The sequence below is a fragment of the Mesitornis unicolor genome, unplaced genomic scaffold, assembly GCF_000695765.1.
Source record: "Mesitornis unicolor isolate BGI_N332 unplaced genomic scaffold, ASM69576v1 scaffold23721, whole genome shotgun sequence".
NCBI lineage: Eukaryota > Metazoa > Chordata > Aves > Mesitornithiformes > Mesitornithidae > Mesitornis > Mesitornis unicolor.
This window is the reverse complement of record NW_010166143.1, coordinates 4,994-18,777: the sequence shown is the minus strand read 5'-3', so window position 1 is coordinate 18,777 and position 13,784 is coordinate 4,994.

Here is a 13,784-nt window from a genome sequence, read left to right as displayed (position 1 = left end):
AGCATTGTTTGATGTGACTGTTGCTCTCCCTTCAGTTCAGGAGGACAAAAATGTGCTATTTTTGTTCATATTCTGAATAGTCATCTATTACTGTGCATTGTGGTATAAGTAGGAAAAATAAACTGTCTAAATACAACACTGCACTGAGCTGACAGGAACTTTTGCTCATTAAACTTGTGTTCTGTAGGCTAAAATGTCCCTAAAAAGAGGCTATGCTTTACTTTTCTCCATGTGGTTAAATCCAGGGCCTGTTTATTCATTGGAGACAGTTCAAAAAAAAATGCCCAGAACACAGGGGCTTCATTACTGCTAGCAGAGGTACAAAAAAGTTACTTTATTACTTCGAGCATTCCATGCAGAAAATTGCTTCTCTGGCTCACTTGGGAGCCAGGCGCTCTGCTGTTTGCCTGCCTTTGGCACGTACTGAGTTCTTCACCATGCTTATTTTAGGGTTGGGACTGACAGCGAAGGTGTTCTCCTAGCTACTGACTTGGTTGAAATACTGTCGAGGTTTAGGGCTGGGCTGACCACTAAATGACTGACAGATGCTCTCTATTAACCCCTCTCCTCTCCCAGAAAGGGAGGAGAGAGAATAAGGGAGAGAGACTTAGGGGTTGGAAAAGAAAACTAAAACAGGTTTAATGAAACAATAGTATAAAAATATACAAAACCAATATTATCTTCCCCCTCAGCATCCTCCATGACAAATAGGTCACCAGAGGCTCTGTGGAGCAGGGCACTGGAAAAGTCCCAGCCCAGACTCAGCAGCAGGTAGGAGCAGGATTCAGGAATGCATGGATCAAGATTGAAGGTAAAGGAGCTGGCAGTGTCCTGCTCAGACATTGGCCAGGGTAGAAGAAAGGAAGAAAGCTTGAATCCTGTGATGCCTGAGGTTTATATCAAGTATGACAGATGTGGGATGGAATATCCTGTTGGTCAGGTTTGGGTCATCTGTCCTGCCTGCTTCAGCACCCGGTATGTGGCAGTGGCCTTGGTCTCCATAGGCGCAAGTATAAACAAGATATATATATATATATATATATACACACATACATACATACCTAATAGTAACTAGAAACATTAAGCATTATCACTTGTAGAAGTGGACACTATCTGGAAAAACATGCTTAGTTTAAGAAAGTACAATCACTTAGAAGAGACTCAACTGAAAAAGTAAAAATCATTGAATAGTGAATTAATTGTACTTAGCTCAAACCGGGACAAATAGTGACCTAACTCTGTGTCCTGTTTCCAACAGTGACTAATGACAGATGATTAGAAAACAGCTTAAGAAATTAAGGATTTGTAGTGTGATCTTTCCTCTGGAACACCTTGTCAGCTTCTGGAAAAAAACCCTGCATCTAGACCATCGCGTTTCATAGCTACTGATTGATCTGCCTCCATTAATTTGGTGAGTCCCTTTCTGAAGGAATTTATAGTATTCATCCTAAATGTTCTCTCAGCAATCGACTATCCAGCATAGCGATGCACTGTGAGAAGGCAGTTCCATCTGTATCCTCCGTAGTAGCTTCCCACAAACAAACCTGTCTCCAATGGAGCCTCCTCTTCAGTTTGGTCTGGTGGCAGACATGCCAAAACTGCTACTTAAAAGAAGGTGGAGACACTAACCTTTGCTTTAGATTTTTTTTTAAACTATGCTCTTTACCAATCCTGTTTACAGCTTAGTTTGTATCTCCCCTTCTGTTGGGTTGTTCAGTTCCTGAGTACTGAAAATCTGGTTAACAACTTAATTTCTTCCACCTAGGGCAACGCAAACCATACAGTTACAGCAGATAAATAAGTCTTGCAATTTAGCAGACTTTGCCTTAAAAAGAATGGAATTAGAGGCAGAAAATCTGATTTTGAATTAGAAGCAGCAACCTCTTCTGATAATTAGCAGCACTTTTCCAAAAGACTACCAGCTGCCCTGCTCCAAGTTCACTTCACCTCATAAAGAGGAGCAGATTTGTTTCAAATCCAAGCCTTATTTTTTGACCCTGGTAACAGTTGGATCATTAAGTCCAGATTTCACTTGGCAGAGATGTCCCTAGTTATGCTGTGTGCTTTTTACTTTTCTGTCACTGTAAGTCCCTTTTCAGTTAAAAATAAGCCAATTCAAATGGTGTATACTTGCAAAGGAACCTTCTCTCCTCAGCGTGTGACTGTTGTGTTGACTGTTTTCAAACAGCCCCGTGGATTCTTGATTACTTTTGGAACCTCATGACCTAACAAATGAAACAGCCACAAACAAAGCCAGCTTAATTTCTTCACGTCAGGCATTCTGCCACGGGAAGCCAGCATTGACTACCTCAACTCTGTTGTCAAACAGAAGAGGTACTGGAAGAGAGATGACTCATGGTGTAAACTCATCTGTCTCTGTTACAGCAATGCAGCTTTAGATGTTCCTCAGCCCGGGAACTGCACCACCCTGACTGGCAGGGCCCGGGTGCGAGGCAGGTTCACTTTGGAGCATAATTCCCTGAGGGTGGCTCCCCAGCTGAGCACTTGCCTGTGTCTTCTCGCTGCCTTCTTCCAGAGTTCAGGCTCTCCCTCCTCCAGAACAAACGTTTTACAGGCTTTTGAGGTAGCTGCAGTAGCTCCTTCTTTTAAAGCTGACCTTCAAAGGAATGAATGCTGTCAGCTGGATCCTGTTTTGTCTACTTTGTGCTATATGAAGAAAGGCTGAAGTTAGAGAGATGTTTAAGGATGTCCTGATAATTTCTTTTTTTTCTTTTCTGCTTGCTCTTTACATCACTAGTTAAGGTCTTGTCTATCCTGGAGGACAGAATTGAAGACCTGGAAATGTAGCAGTGTGAATGCAAAAGAGTAGAAATTGGATCTGCTTGAGAAGGGTCCTTTTTTCTTTCATTATTCTAGAATAAATCAATTCATGGTGAAGCTTGCAATAAGGAAGGAACTGCTGCTAATGATAAATAGTAATATGTACAAAACCCTCATTTTCTCATAGATACTCATTTTATTTGTTAGGGAATCTGACCTATTACTGGAGCCTGAATTTCAGGTGCATAGATTTTCCATGACTGAGAGAGTCTGTCTTTAAAGCCTCACCCTGGTATAGCTGCTATAACTCTCCTATGTGGAACTGTGAATTTTTCTCTGCCAAAGAAATGTCTTATCAGACTTTGATGCATTATGTTGTCTCCTGAAAAACTTAATTCCTTCCTAGACAAATTTAGGTGAAGACAGAAATACTCCCAAAACCAATTGTGCTTTATTTGTGCACAAGCTTTACCAATAAGGGATGTTTAATTAATATCTTTCAATTTCCCTCCATAAAATTAACTTTCAGACATCTTTACTGTAATCTATGAATAAAACTTTTCTTAAGCTTACAAAAATGCCAGTCATTCCACATAATGTCTTCTTCAAAATACAGTTTTTTACATTCTAAGAATAAGCAGATACAAATCTTTCAAGAAGTGATATAAAACAAGCTCAAACAACAGAAAATTCCAGCTATCATCTACTTTCCTTTGAAAAAAGTAAGGGGGAGGAGATTGTAAGATTTATAGATACACCAAGTTTGCATTTTATTTCTGCTTTCAAATTTAATTGAAGTAACTATTTGTGTTATGGGCCTGGCTGCAACGCATAGGCTGTGTTTAGTGTCTTTATCTTAAAGTTTCTTGAGAGACCTGTTGTGTAGCGGTGAACTGTGCGGGCAAGATTCAAAAGCTAAATGTGAGAACTGGATGCGACTGCTGCTGAGTCAGCTGGCAGCTCAGCCTGGGTAGCTTCGACAAAGGCTCAAAGTGGAATGGGACATCTTTTTGAGCACAGAGGTGAGACTGAGGATGTCCTGCAGGCACTACTGCTGCTCGGTCATGCTCGGTGCTGAACCTGCTGTGCCAGCCTCTGTGCTGACAATAAAGGAGAGGATTTGGCTTCTGATCCTTAGGTTTCTGGTACTGTAAGTAGGGCTTTGGCTTTTTGACTCTGTGCATAGTATCTTACTAAAACAGTTCCTTTGCTGTCAGATATCACTGACTTATTACTTATTTGTAAACAAATTTTCATTGACTTCAGGGATTGTACCCAAAGTGCATCGCTTGTTACTCTATAATTTTCTCTAAATTCTTGCACTGGAGGCTGCCCTTGTTGCAAAGGGACTCTGGGAACACAGCTAATACACTACTTAAATGCATGTGTAATGTGAATGGATGAGTTCATTTTCTTCCTGTAACAAGTCAGGTTAAAACTCCGTCATGCCCATGGAAAGCCAATGGAAAAGGAAAATTAAAATCACAAGACAAGTGCTGTATTGTTTTGTTTTGTTTTTCCCCAAGCAATTGTTTGTGGTATCTGTCACAGGATGGCCTTTTACAAATGTACATCTGCCATAAGAAGTGGGTCCACAGAAAAGTTACATGTGTCATGTCTTTAGGTGGGTTTACCCAAAGAGGGAAGGATGTGCTTCCTGTTCTCTGACTTTACGGATACACATTTGGGGAAAAAAGATAGTACACCTCCTATCAAGGATAGAGCTGTTTGCTCTTTTGGTATGAGTCACGCTGGACTGAGCACCGCATGGTACCAATCAGTTGTTTCATTCTGTTAGCTCTTGTTAAAAACACAGCTGGCTTGCTCTCACCTACCTTGCATTAGTTGTCCTGCTTTAAAGGATATAAACGAAGATCACACCTTTTCTCACAACCAAGGACAAGGCCTGCTTTTACAGTGCACATGGCTCCTGCCAGTCTGGGGCCATACGGAAGAAAATTGATCTGATCTGCAGCTGCTGTCAGTATTATTCTGTAGAAGTCCAAGTTTAAAACTCACCTGGTTGCCTGAGTTCCCTTTGGATATATTCATTGCATCTGACTTTATTTACCGCCAAGCTTGTTTCACTGTTCTAAGTAAGGGTTAGCCCCTTGCTAGAGCAGAACTTGTGGTATTTGCAGAAAGAGACAGCTTTAAGGTGGCCAGATAACCCAAAGAGACTCCTGCTCTGCTCTGCAATTTGTGGGCCCTGCTGATAAGGATAAAGCAACTGCTTTGAAGATGATTAGAAGGTGCTGCTGTTTGTACAGAAGCAAGGGTCTCAGTGGCAGACCAGTACTGCTCTGGCATATAACTACCCTTAAAGAGAAGCACTTACAAACTTATGAACATTTATAATGTCTTGTTACTGATGATGGCACCCATCTGCAGTTTTCCCATTGTCATTATATTTCATCAAGCCCCAGATGCTCATTATTTCATTCTCATCAGAATCACTGCTTTGGTTTGCAAGCCTGCAAGAAACACTCTATGGCTCTTTGCAACAAAGCAAATGATACTAAATGCCTTCCAGACCAGCCTGGGTGATGCTTATCAAAGGGTTACTCACAGATCTTGCTTGAACTAGAAAAGGTGTCCACCCCTAGTAGGAGGCATCAGGACCGAATGTGCTGGATGCACCGAGCTGCTGGTTCCATTAACTCTGTATCAATCTGTATCATTCAATCTGTATCAGAAACTGATTTTAAGCCTTGTAGGATTAATGTAAGTTTTTTTCATTTAGGGATTATATAAACCTAAGAGCTCATGCTGGTGCTATTTTGCTAGTACTCCTGCAATTTAAAAACCATTTTGTAGATGAAATTTGAAAGGACTCAAGTATTTTAAGACTGTCATTCAACCTTTGCAGGTGGGCCAAGTTTATCTGGTATGCATCTGTAATGAAAACCCTGAGAAAAGAAACAGAGATCTGCTCTCTCATTACAATGACAGCAATAGAGAAGCTGTGGCTTTAGGCTGAACCTGTGAAGTTTCATCACGGCAGGGAGGTGAGGAGAGCAACACCCTCATCCTCCCAGCAAACTCTGTTAATAGAAAAGCAAAGACTACAAAGCAGAAGAGGCTGAAGGGAGTATCGGGGGTCTAAGAAGGAGACAGCTCAAATGGAGACACAGTGTGTGTCCTGAAAATATGTGCTGTGATGAAGGATGGGTAGGCATGAAAGCAGTCTGAAAATTTGAGTCTTTGCCATCTTCAGAAAGAGAAGGGGAATCAGAGTCCCAGTATTGCTCTTTTCTCTCTGGCTTTGTTGCCAGAGGGCCAAGACAAGCAATGGTTGCAGATGAAGCTACTACCTTCCCCTGTCTCCAGGGAAAGTGGGCAACCCAGCAGCCTCCTTGCATTGCTTTCATTTCAGTACAGCCCCACTCCTCCCCAGATTCTTTTAGATCTGTGAACTGTTATTGCCTGCCCTTGCCTTTTCCTGTGTAATTTTTGCAGGAGGAATAGATCACTTTTGCTTGATGTGACTTTGATGTCTGCTGCCTTTGAATAAATTTCGACTGATGTGAGACTCAAGTGGTAGCAGCTGGGAGACTGCTTAACTCTCAGCATGGCTGGAGTTGTTCAGTGACCCGAAGAAGAAGGTAAACATGTTTTGCACCCTGGGTGGCAGAATGCCATGCACTGAGAGAGACAGAAAATGGGTGTGTGGGAGGAAGCCCCTACTCAAACAGTTAATACACCTAATGTGAAGAAAGAGGATTTGGTGTCAAAGTACATCTGTTGCCCATGGCTTGATGCAGTCATCATGACATGTTTTGCTAAACCTTTGTTCCAGCTGTCGTGGGCACCTAAGTTTCTGTGATTTTTGTTGGCGGCTGTTGCTTTTGAAATTGACTGCTTCTGACATGCAGGAATATTTTTTTTTCCAATGTGTGAGTAAGCCTCACACGTTGTGTTGATAGCACACAGCTGACCACGCTGTGCTGAGAGCTTTAGTGCAGCAGAATTTCAACTCCTGTCTGCAATGGCAGTTTGAAAGAAAAAGGACAGATCTTATTAAGTCCTCTGATTCATAATTCCTAAAGATATTCTCACCCTAGTCTACTCTTCTTTGCTATATCAAGGAAAACATACATACTTCTCCCTTCGATTTAGAGAGCAGGTATGGATTAGGCTTGCTAAGCGATAATCAGCTTTCACTGGTTTAAAATTAACTAAACCAGCATTAGGTTGTTTGGTTTTCTTTTTTTTTTTCCTCTCAGCTGGGTGCAGTAGGGTTGGAAGAGGTGGCTCAGGCATTTGTGGCAGGGTGTGAAGAGAGAACTGACCTGCAGCAAGCTCCTTCCATTGCCAGAGGCATGGTGTCATGTCCACCCTGGATGAGTTTTCCTGGCCTAGCCTCCCAGCTGCCAGGATGGTTGTATGAGGGAGGTGAAGTCTAGGCTGCAGTGGGAGGGAGGGAGAGGTGTTATTCTGGAGGGGATGGGAAAGCATGTCCTAAAACTGGTGGAGGGCCAGCAACAGCCAGTGTCCTGTGCTACTGTCTGTTATCCTCAATCTATGCCCCTAAAGAGAATGTCTTGTTGGCACTCTCTTCCCCTCCCCTCTCCTATACTGTGCTGAGGATGAGCTATTTATTTTGAGTTGTAATTGAAGCAAGTATATTGGGGATTTTTAAGCCTCTGTCCATTGCAATGGGTAAGGACACAGAGCGGCTTTTGCTGCCTTCATTTCCGCCACTCCCCAGCTACAATGCTAAGAGCTTCAACGTTTCTGTCACAGGATGCTGTACCGCAGCTAGACAGTGTTTCTCGGTCCTTCTCAGGGCTTGCGCAGTGAACGCAGCCTCACCCCGCAAGTGTGTGGAAAGGAGACATGTTCTTGTTATGTGACCTGACCCTTTGTCAGTGCATCCTTTTAGCTCTGTATGTAACCATGTTCGTATTACAGCCTGTGGGCTGTGTGTGCCAGCGAAACGAGGCTGGAGCCTTTATGAGCCCCAACACAGCTGCTCTGTGGGGCTGAAGGTGTTTCTTCTAACTTTGTCTCCTCTAATTAAATTGTTTTATTTTGGTTTTGTGTTTGGGTGTGGGGTGCGGGTTTTCTTTAACATACCTACTATCTGGAACCTTGTACCTTGTAGCGTAACTTCAGTGTGTATCTCCAGGCTCATGTCACACTGGGTTTGGATTTGGTTTCTTTATTTCTTTTTCCCTTTTTTTCTTTTCTTTCCCTTTTTTTCTTTTTCTGTGGAGCAGCAGCTGAAGTTTTCCCTTTCCCACTAGTGAGCAGTTGGGCCAATGACCTTCTCCTGAAATCACAACTGAGATCCATTTTCCATGTTAAAACAGCAGTTTGACTTACTGTTTACAGCATAGCACAGAGCTGTACCCAGCAGGCAGTGCTCGCGTTCTGGGTTTCCTCTGTTGGCCAAGTCACACTGGGAGATGCATGGTGTGCATGCACACACAGGGTGTGGAAAGCCTGTGTATGAAGCACCTTTGAGTTTCAGACAGCACTGAATAGTAGAAGGCTATTTTCTTTTTCTAGCATTAAGGGGAGCACAGCTGTTAAGAGACTAGGTTAAAAAAAAAAGATAGAAAAAGAAGTTCTGAACTGTACGAGTCCAATTTAAACGCTGTCCCTACATTATGATCTGCTTATAATCCCCGTGCCACCAGTAACAAAACTTCTGCAGACACCCAAGATTGTAGGACCTTGGTCTCAGAGACATCAGACAAAGAAGAGTAGAAAGAGTCTGGTAAGTTTTCAGTCACCTAGAATGAAGCAAATATACCCGTAGTGGCATTAGCAATTGTTGAAACCTCGTTTGCCATTCCAGAGACCTCGCTGACAACAGTGCTTCAACAGCCATGCAGGAAAGCAGACACCAGGGCTGTTTCTGAGATGTTGCATTTCATAGACTGTCCTCTCTTGTTTTAGCTTCCAGTGGTGTCATTGGCGACTGTACATAGGGCCTTGGCTACTGAGGAAAATACTCTTCTTTTGTTCTATGCCCCTAGCTCTGCACGTTGGTTTTGTTTTGTACTTTGGTAGGTACTTGGTAGGTACTTTGGTAGGAACATTGCCCAATGTAGCAAAGAGGTAAAACCTCTCCACCCCCAGCCAAAATCACAAAACTCCCATTGAATTACTTGGAGCTGGGGTTTCATATGTGGGCTCAAAGTTTGTAGGCCTATGTAATTATTCTGCCTCTACCTCTGCTGGCTTGTGCCTACTTCCTCCACTCATGAAAAGCACCTTATTGATCAGTTCTCTTTAAACCCATAAGGATACTTCCTGGCTACTCCATGAGCAAGGCTAGCAGAATCAGTCCCTGTGTGCATAAAAGGTATAATGATGTTTATAAATAATGATGTTTAGGCCAAATGTTCAATCAAGGATATTTTACTTCATATGTTTTTCAACAACTCAGCACATACTTCAATCGTTGGGATAGAGAGGATGATTGATTGCTTGGCTGATTCCCCTAGATTCAGCACCTAAAAATAGATGTTCAAAAGTTACATAATCTTGGACCTAAGGCTGTTCTGTGCATGCTCTTTGGAAGCCAGAAGTCCAAGCTGGGGCTTGCCGCTTTGCAGGAGAGCAGAGCAAATCCTCTGAGAGCTCACAGCGATGTGCCAGATTTGGTTTCTAAAGAGAGACCAAGAGGGAGTGCGGTTGGTTGGTTCAGCTCTTTCCAGTGGTGTGATCGACTGGTTCTTGTTGGTGTTACTGGTTTGGTTCTATCAAGTTCACAGGAACACATCAGCATCCATGCACCTCAAGCTATCCTGTTCTGCACATGCTCAATTTGCTTCTTTAGGAATACACTGATGTTCATATTCAAGAGAAGTGAAGGACAAAGGTTACGAACAATTCCTTTGAAGGGAAGAGTCTGGTATGCCCCAAAGAGGCATGCCTGGGTGGCAAGCAATGGTACTGTTGGCTACAGGAAGGCTATGCAAGGGGACAAATTGCAACTGGTATGTGTGGATCCTTCCTCGGTGGTATTACTCAAGAGGAAGTTTGAGACTTGTGGTGTTTGCAGTGCTTCCAGAAGTTGGAGAAGAAGTGGGAGAGAGCTGGAAAGGGACTAAAGAGGGAAGAATCCTGGGAAGGGCAAGGAAGAAGGTGAGAAAGAAAATGCCTCTGTAGCTCACCCTAAGAAGGGCACAAAAGCAACACATGCCCCAGAGTGATGGTCCCATGAAAGCGACGACAGAAATCAGCAGTGGGAAGGGATACTCTCCTTCTTTTTTTTTTTTTTTTTTTTTTTTTTTTTTTTTAGTTCAAAAGGAGGGCAGGAGCATGAGGCAAACTGCTATTTATGTAATGGGGAAGAGACCAATATGAGGACATCTGTTTTAAGGAGCTGCTTCAAAAATAACCACAGGAGAAGTGTGTTTGCAGAGCGCAGCAGGCAACCTGCAGAGCAGTAGAAAGGCAGCAGTGGTGCTCTGAGTGCAGACAGCCCAAATGGCTGCAGGACTGTGTACACTTGTACTGACAGCCAGACCACCCCACCCTGACCTCAGTGGGCGTTTTACAAATTGAAGGAGGTGCTGTTTCTGTATTTTCTGCCCAAGAACATCGATCCCTTCTCTGTTGCAGTCCTTCCTGGTTCCTTTTTCTTAAGTCAGCAGCTTTTAAATTCCAGTTTCAGGTCTTTAAAAAAGAACCCTGTTTCAGTGAATATCCAGAATGTATGGCAGAGGAATGCAGATTTGGATACTACTCCATCCCAGACATGAGGCCCTGTTTACCTGGAAAGAAGGAAAAGCAGACTGAGAGATTTGAAGGACGCTCATGTCTAGAATTCCACCCTAACCTCTTACTAACTGCTGCATAAAGGAATGGCCACTGATTTACTGAGATACTGTAAGAAATTCCACTAAAACCTACCTGTTGCCTTAACTTCCCAGTGGCTAAACCAGAGAATTAAAAAGCACAGTGTTTCTGCTCATTTTCCCTCTAATGTCTGTGGTTTCAGACAGCTGGGAAAGTGTTGTGATGTAGCATTCAACACAAATACCAGGTGTGATCCATCAGTGAAATGAGAGGGACAGAGCCAGATGGCATGAGGCAGCCAATCCACCGAGGAACACGATGCTGTGGGCACTGGGCAGTTAATTTCTCCTGTTAGCCAGGTGAGAGAGTGTATTTGGTAAAGACCAGATGAAATATGACCATAATTGCTCATTGGGAGATTCAAACTCTCCGTAGTCAAACACATCTTAGAACAGAACTCTGGCAAAACATTCACAATGAATTTGCATCTCTATCTACTTTCCAGTTTTTGGTAGGAGAATCAATGGCAAATATCACTTCAAAGTAGCAGCCAGATGTGTCCCCTTGCTTTTATAGCTGTCAGTTGTAAGTAATAAAACATTACACAAATAGAAGTGAGAGCTTGAGATACAGTAGCTGATATCACTGTAGTAGGAAATAGCTGTATTTCTTTTCAGTTAGTGGCTGTCAGTGACTAACACTGACTGAGCTGACTTTGGATATCCCCTACCTCAAGGTAAACATCCTCTGTACTACATCCAGTACTGTTTTTTCTGATAAAGAACAAATGTATCTGCTAAAATCAGCTTATGCTGCAGTAACTACTTGGAATGAAATTTTGTTTTTAGTTACAAAAATTCTCACAGCATAAAGTAACTATTTGGAGTTTCACAGAATCATTCCATATTTACCTGGGTATACCTCGTATAACCATGACTGTGCTTCAGCCAGAGTTAGCTGAGTAGCTGTGTAGCTGAGTACAACCTGCAGTGCAGTTTCATGGGTATGTAAGCCAAGAATGGGATATGCTTTGGACAAAATTTGGTATTTCAAAAGAGTTCAGTAGCAGTCAAAATAGCTTGGAGTAAAATGGAGCGATAGGGAATTTAATATCATGTTGTTACTCCACAGGTTAACAAACATAGCTGGAAATCAATTGCTTGTCACTATGTAAGAGAGGCAGTATCTTTAATTTTGGTTGTTGTAAGTAAAGCGCTTATATCTACAGCAGGACAAACAGATAATTGATTTTATGTTTTTACTGAGGTTCAATTCACATTGAAAATAATGGTCATTTAATGTGCAGACTTTTTAGGTTATCCCACTGGACACCTCTTCTCTGTGCTTAAGCAAGCTGCATACTAGGCCCCATAGGACTTGTACCTGACTGCTTTCAAGGAGACATTGGCTTCTAAGCACTGAGATCACTTCTAGAATGGGAGCTCTGGCACACTGGCCTGAATATTGAGAGGTATTCAGGCATACCCATAGTATGTTTTCTATTCTTTCCTTGAAGTATTTAATGGTTTACTGTTTTGATGTCTCTTCAGGCCTTGCCAAGATTAAGCTTTTTCTATTAGTTTGTAATCATATAGAAAATAGAAACCAGTTCATGCTCAATAAATTTGGTAGGTAAGTGGTAAAACACTAGCTTGGACCAAGTATATGGCTTTCTTTGTGCAGCTGTTTGATTGCATCCTTCTTGTTTAATTTGTGACAATTTGGCTTACACCTCTTTTTTCCTTGTGCGAAGTGTATTGCGCCATTCTGTTGTGCATATCCTCTGGACATGCTGTTCTCTGCTATGGAACTGTGGAAAACTGCCCAAAATATTCCCTGAATACGGCTGTGCAGGTGCAGGCAGGGTGGCAAGCGCAAGCTCGCAAGGACACAGATATATTCTGAAAAAAAAGATTGAATAAGCACTGTAAGCAGGCAACTGTAAACAGCTGCACTTCTGTAGTGTAGGACACTGCAGGCTCTTCCTTGCCAGCCCAGCAAAAGCTGACCTTGTGTTTGATACAGTTACTTCTCCTGCCAACCTTTCTCCCACTTTGGCTGCTGGGTCCTACGCACTTTAGCTTGCTCCCTAGACATCTCACTACTGCCAAGTCCTGAACACATCAAAAACTGAGAAATGTCCCTTTCTCCCTCTACGGAGCATATGGAGGCCCTGTGAGCATCCCCACGGAAGGCAGATACCAGCAGGCTGCACATTGGTGTAATTTACCACTAGATGGCTGGGCCTCCTTTTTGTCCAGCTCTGGTTTTGTTTCCTGCTCAGTGACAGTATTAGAGCAGAACAATGGACTCATTGTAAGCTATCTACCCACCCCCTTTCTAGCTTAACATTTTTAAACAGCTGATGCTTTTAGCAAATTTACCTTTATCATGAATAGCTCAAACTTTTCAAACATACTGAAAAAGCTGTGCTACTATCTAAGAAAATGATAGATGTTTTGCAAGACAGAACTACTCCTCTTCTTTTTTCCGTTCCATTCCATGTGTAATACAACTTTCATTGAGTCTTTTATTTCATAGGTGTATGCATAAGTGTGACACATTTAACAGTTCATCACTCAGACGGGGATACAGCATAATAAAGTCCTAGGAAGTCGTGACATAGCAGCCACACATTTTGGTCTGGTGAATTTGGTGATGTAAAATTTGTAAAACTTTAAGACACTGACATTTATGTCACTGTGATTTAGGGCAGAAATGTCTGTCCTGAGCAAAATTAGCTTTCCTTTCAGAAAAATTATTTTGCTCACGGTCAGTCTCTTCAAAAAGGTTAATACTTTTGCGTGAAAAACATGAACTTTCCTGATGACTGCAGACTGATACATTATACAGAGCAAGGAGGCCTACTTCAAAAGGCAGATGTTCTCCTGCCTGAAAGCAGACAAGAGGAACGAAGTATGCATCTGTTTCTTAAAGATAGCAGGGGTTTTTTCCCTTGTTAGTCTCTTCTTCACATTTTCAGATCCATTATTTGTATTTACTGGGTCCACACTGTGTGCTTCTAGATATATTTGTATCCTTAAGTTCAAAACAATTGAGAGGTACATTTTAAAATTAAAATTAATTCAGTTGTTTTGCTGTTGCAATGCTAACATTTTGTGCTTGCCACTTGCAGCATTGAGGAGGAGACACAGCCCCTGCCTCCAAGGTAGTATAATCTAAAATATCAAACTTGGAAATCTCAGGGTACTATAACAGCTTTGTGAGGGGCTGAAGATGTTCCT